The sequence below is a fragment of the Lemur catta genome, chromosome 6 (assembly GCF_020740605.2).
Source record: "Lemur catta isolate mLemCat1 chromosome 6, mLemCat1.pri, whole genome shotgun sequence".
NCBI lineage: Eukaryota > Metazoa > Chordata > Mammalia > Primates > Lemuridae > Lemur > Lemur catta.
In genome coordinates this window covers 100,518,334-100,524,333 of record NC_059133.1, presented here as the reverse complement: position 1 = coordinate 100,524,333, position 6,000 = coordinate 100,518,334, and positions in this window count along the sequence as shown.

The window sequence follows — 6,000 nt, the reverse complement described above, 5'->3', positions numbered from 1 at the left end:
GTGGAATAAAAGTAGAAATCAACTCTAACAGAAATTCTCATTGCTACTTAAAGTCATGGAAGCTAAATAACCTTCTCCTGAATGATTGTTTTATAAATGAGGAAATCAAGATGGAAATCAAAAGATTCTTTTAACTAAATGACAAAGGAGACACAATTTATCAAAATCTGTGGGACACAGCTAACGCAGTCCTGAGAGGAAAGTTTATTTCCATAAATGCTTATATCCAAAAGACAGAAAACTTACCAATAGACAACCTAATGAATAGACACAAAGAGCTGGAGATAGAAGAACAAATCTATTTCTAAGAATTTTTTTCTTTATGATTCTTCTGTAAATGGTTCTATAGTCTTAACTTTCTCTTCAGATAGTCTATTGTCAGTGTACACAAATCAAATTGATTTTTGTTAATTAACTTTGTATCCTATGAAATACTGAATTCATTTATTAATTATAAATTACTTTTGTGGAATCTTTGGGGCTTTCCAAATATAAGGTCATATCAGCTGGTAACAGAGACAATTTATATTTTCATCCTTTCCAATTTAGATGTATTTTATTTTTCTTGCCTACTTGCAGTGGCTAAAACTTCTAGTAGCATGTTGAATATAAGTCATGAGAGTTGTAGTCCTGGCCTTGTTCTGACCCCTAGAGGAAAGGCTTTAAGTTTTTCAGTGTTCATTATTATGTTAACTGACAGCCAGTTATTGAGAGTGATGCCAGCACATAATCTCAGATATTTGCCTTCTCTAGAGAATTGACCTCAGATGATGAGAGCTGCTTCATTCAAGTTGTACATGCTTCCTGGGGACATCCTGTTATCAGTGAGGTCAGTGCTGGCATATAAAGCCTAAACCAATCATCCCAACTTGTGACAACTCTGTTTGGCCACCATAGCTTCAGACCTCTGTGGATTCAGTAAATGCCTTTTCATTGCCTACACTGACCTACATCGACATCTAACTTCTCCTGTTTCTCAATTCCCCTCCCTGCCTCCCTCCTTTCCTCCTTTCCATCCTCCCCTCCTTCCTGCCTGCAGTTCTTCCTTCTTTTCCCCCACATTCATCTCAGAATCTGTACCTTTGGGGTCCCAATCTCTAGAAATCCCTTTCTTCACTTTTCCATTGTTATTTGAAGGTTGGGGAGGGGGAATGTAATTAACTGTATAATATAAATTATATTCTAGCTGATATGTAGAGGATGGTGCATACATGTTGAGGACAGATTAAGATAAGTTTATAGAGGAAATTAATACGTTTAATGAATGAAAAGTTTGATTGACACATTTTAAAATAACACTATTTATATGATTATAGTTGATTATGAATTAAAGATATATTATCTTCAATTTCCAAATATTTTATATAAAATTGCAATTGTTCTTTTTAATTCTCTTATTAACACAGTAGATACAATATCCATAATGACATAAATGTCAAATAGTAGAGATGGAAATCAAATATCATTTCTGAGACTATTCTACAGTCTCTTCAATGGAAGTATATGTTTCTAATTGTTGCTACTGTCTGTCAATTAAAGTTAATTTCTTTGATATTTGTTAAAATAATTTTGATGAAAAAGAGAAAGTATATACTCACAAATATTCTCATTTTGGATATGGATAGGACTAAGCACCCATTAATATATTTTCTATATACATAAAATGGCATGAAGGTTTGACATAACTTTTGAAGAGAAATCACTGGGTAAAAGATGAAAAGATTAGAAATTATTATTAATGGTACTTCTCTAAAAATGATAGTTTTAGAATGACTTTCTATCCACTGTACCAGTCAGCTTGGCATTTTATGTTTAAGTTATATTTAAGTTACAAAATAACTGGGTATTTTGCAGAATAGCTTGCAGTAACAAAGGTATGTTTATCACTCACTCTTCATCATGGCTTATTGATGGCTTTGCTTTGTGTCCTCTTTAATTAGGAACCCAGGCATAAGTACATAGCTACTCTGTGGGACTTTGCACAGCCCCTGGCAAGGATAAAATGTGCCTGACAGTGAACAACATAATGACCCTTAAAATTTCGACTTGGAAAGGTACATGTCACTTTCATTCATAAATATTGACATAAAGATCAAGGCCTAGCCCAATAGTAATGGGAAAGAACAATTCTCTCATTGTGGGGGGTTCTGTCGGGATGAGCAATAACATTTTAACTATAATATCTGATGCCTCACCACCAAGTAAATTATTGTAAAATCTCAGTAGTCCACAATAATATTCTCTATAGGAATTTTGGAAATACTAGCCCTGAAATTGTCAAGTGGACCTTGCTACCTATGTGAAGGGGGAGGAATGGAGGAAGAGAGGAAAAGAGAAAGAGAGAGAGAGTGATTGTGCAGTAGTTTTAACTTCTAAACCTTCCTCTTGTATTGGTACACTTTACTTAAATTATCCAGGAATCAGCATTCCCTATGATTAGTATAAATATCACCAGATTTACATTCGTTTAAATTTATGTATTCACTTTTTCATGGTGATGGGACACCTTTTCCATATGGAAAATTAGAGTAGATGGTATTATGTCTCCAACTTCTTTCTCTGCCTGGCCTTTTTCAAAACATTCTCCCTCGTAACTTCTCTTCATTTATTTGTTTTTCAGGGCATAAAAGACAATATTAATTGTTGGAATGTGAATTCCATAAAGATATGGATTTCCCCTGGTGTTGGAAATAGCTCCCTGGAGACTGTAGCTATATGAAAGACTCTGGACCAAAAGAGAGACACAGCTTCCAGATGGAAAATCCAGTCCCAAAGGCTCTAGAATGACATTGGGCAAAGCCAATGTTTACAATTGTATGAACAATGTAATCATGGAGGGGATGGGTAAATTCACAACTAATGGGTATGGAGCACACCATCTGGGGGTTGGGCACACTTCTAGCTCTGGCATGCGCAGTGCAAAGGCAATATATGTAACCAAAATGTTTGTACCCCATAATATTCTGAAATTTAAAAATAAAAAAAAATATTCAATCCATATTGGAAGCACAATAGAGTACACACTGCCATAATTGCCATGACATTTCAAGGGCATTTATGTCATTACAGGAGAAATGAATGAAAAAGCAGACCCTAAATAAAGAAGCCCATGTTTAAAAGAATGGCAGCTGGTTAGAACAGACTGTACCAAGAAATGAATTAATGTGTGGAACTCATCCACAGTATCCTGTTAAATAAAAAAATCTCATGCTCAAGAAAACAATGTAGTGTAAGGGGTCACAATAGCTAAATACTGATTTATTCCAAAATAGAAAAACCTGTATTGATTTCTAACTAATAAATTCTAGGCTATTTTTGAAACCACTTCCACAGAGAATATGAAGCAAGTTATCCAGGTGTGTTCACTTCAGGAAAACTAATTAAGCTGTGATCTGTGTGCTTTATCACAAAAATAATTTTGTAGAATTATACATACATGTGCTCCTTTTCTTGCTTTTTACCTTTATTTTAATTTGATATATTTATAGGACTATGATTCACATTTCAGATGTATATTAGCTTTTCAAAAGATAGAGCTACAGGTGAAAGGTGCAGATCCTGTTTCAGTCTTCTACAGGTGGCTATCCAGTTTTCCCAGCACCATTTATTGAATAAGGATTCTTTTCCCCAGTGAATGTTTTTGTCTGCTTTGTCAAAGATTAAATGGCAATATAAGGATGGTTTTATATCTGGGTTCTCAGTTATGTTCCATTGCTCTATGTCCCTGTTCTTGTGCCAGTACCATGCTGTTTTAGTTACTATATCCTTGTAGTATAGTTTGAAATCTGGTAAATTGATACCTCCCATTTTGTTCTTTTTGCACAGAATTGCTTTTGCTATACGAGATCTTCTCTGGTTCCATACGAAGTGTAAAATTATTTTTTCTATATCTGTGAAAAATGATGTTGGTATTTTTGTAGGGATTGCATTGAATCTGTAGATCACTTTGGGTAGTATAGACATTTTAACAATGTTGATTCTGCTGGCCCACGAGCTTGGTATGGTTTTCCACCTGTTTACGTCCTCTGCTATTTCTTTGCTCAGTGTTTCAAAATCAATTCATGGTGGATAACAGACTTAAACCTAAGGTGTGAAACTATAAGAATGCTAGAAGAAAACATTGGAAATACTCTTCTAGACATTGGCTGAGGTAAAGAATTTATGAAGAAGACCCCAAAGGCAATCACAGCAATAACAAAAATAAATAAATGGGACCTGAGCAAATTAAAAAGCTTCTTCACGGCCAAAGAAACTATCACTAGAGAAAATGGATAACCTACAGAATGGGAGAAAACATTTGCATGCTGCACATTCTATAAAGCGCTGATAACTAGAATCTATTTAGAACTCAGGAAAATCAGCAAGAAAACATCAAACAACCCTATCAAAAAGTGGGCAAAGGACATGAACAGAAACTTTTCAAAAGAAGATAGAATAATAGCCAAACAAACATATGAAAAAATGCTCAACATCTCTAATCATCAGGGAAATGCAAATCAAAACCACAATGAGATACTACTTATCCCCAGTGAGAATGGCCTTTATCAAAAGTTCCAAAACAATAAATGTTGTTGTGGAGGTGGAGAGATAGGAATACTCATACACTGCTGGTGGGACTGCAAACTAGTGCAACCTCTGTGGAAAGTAATATGGAAATACCTTAAACCGATACAAGTAGACCTATCATTTGATCCAGCAATCCCATTATTGGGCATCTACCCAAAAGAACAAAAGACATTCTATAATAAAGAAGTCTGCACTCAAATGTTTATACCAGCACAATTCACAATTACAAAGATGTGGAAATAACCCAAGTGCCCATCAATATGTGAGTGGATTAATAAAATGTGATATATGTATACTATGGAGTACTATTCAGCTACAAGAAACAATGGCGACATAGCACCTCTTGTGCTATCCTAGATAGAGCTGGAACCTATTCTACTAAGTGAAGTATCCCAAGAATGGAAAAATAAGCATCACATGTACTCACCATCAAATTGGTTTTAACTGGTCAACACCTAAGTGCACATATAGGAAGAATAACATTCATAGGGCATCGGGCAGATGAGAGGGGGGAGGAAGTGATGGGTATATACATACATAATGAGTGTGGTGCTCACCATCTGGGGAATGGACATGCTTGAAGCTCTGACTCGGGGTGGGGGTGGGAAGGCCAATATACATAACCTAAACATTTGTACCCCCATAATATGCTGAAATAAAATAAATAAATAAAAATTTTAAAAAAGATAGAGCTAGATACTTCTGTCTGGAAGTATGCTTATTGTTTACTAAAGGTTAACCTAAGGATAATTGACTCTTTGTAATAATATCATTTGTTTTTAATCATGGAACCATCATATTGAATTCATTTTCTGAATTCATTTTCAATTCATCCTCTAATTGAATTAATTAGTCCTTAGTTCATTCACTGTGATGTCTTCAAGTATATGTACACTTACAGTTTCATTTTCTTTTTTAATATTATGTTTTCCTATCATTTTTTAAACCTGGCTTCAAGTATAATGCATTTTAATTTTTCACCTAGTTTCTGCAGTCATATCTGAATTCCTCATTTCTTAAAGAGAAGGCCATGATAAAAAGACAAAATGCTATATTCTAAATTCATTAGATTAAACCTTTGGTCAAAAGTCTCCTAGTCAAGGCATGCAAAAACTTAATGCATTCAAAATGAAATAAGTGGAAGTTGTCTAACCATAATACTGAAGTCATTGAGATGACACAAAGTCTGGGATCTGAAGAATTTGGATCAGACACAAAACAGAAACTATTTTGTGAAAGTTTAGGATGGATGCTTGACCCCAGGCTAATTCTGATTGGAGCATCTTCAATTTCTGAGAAAGGCCAAATTCTCAACTTTTTATTAAGCTCCAATAATGTACTGGAAGTTGCCATTTTAACTATTTAAATTTACAGATCTATTTTTCTTTATAAGAGAAAGTAATTTAAAAAATATATTGTTAGTGAATTCATGAA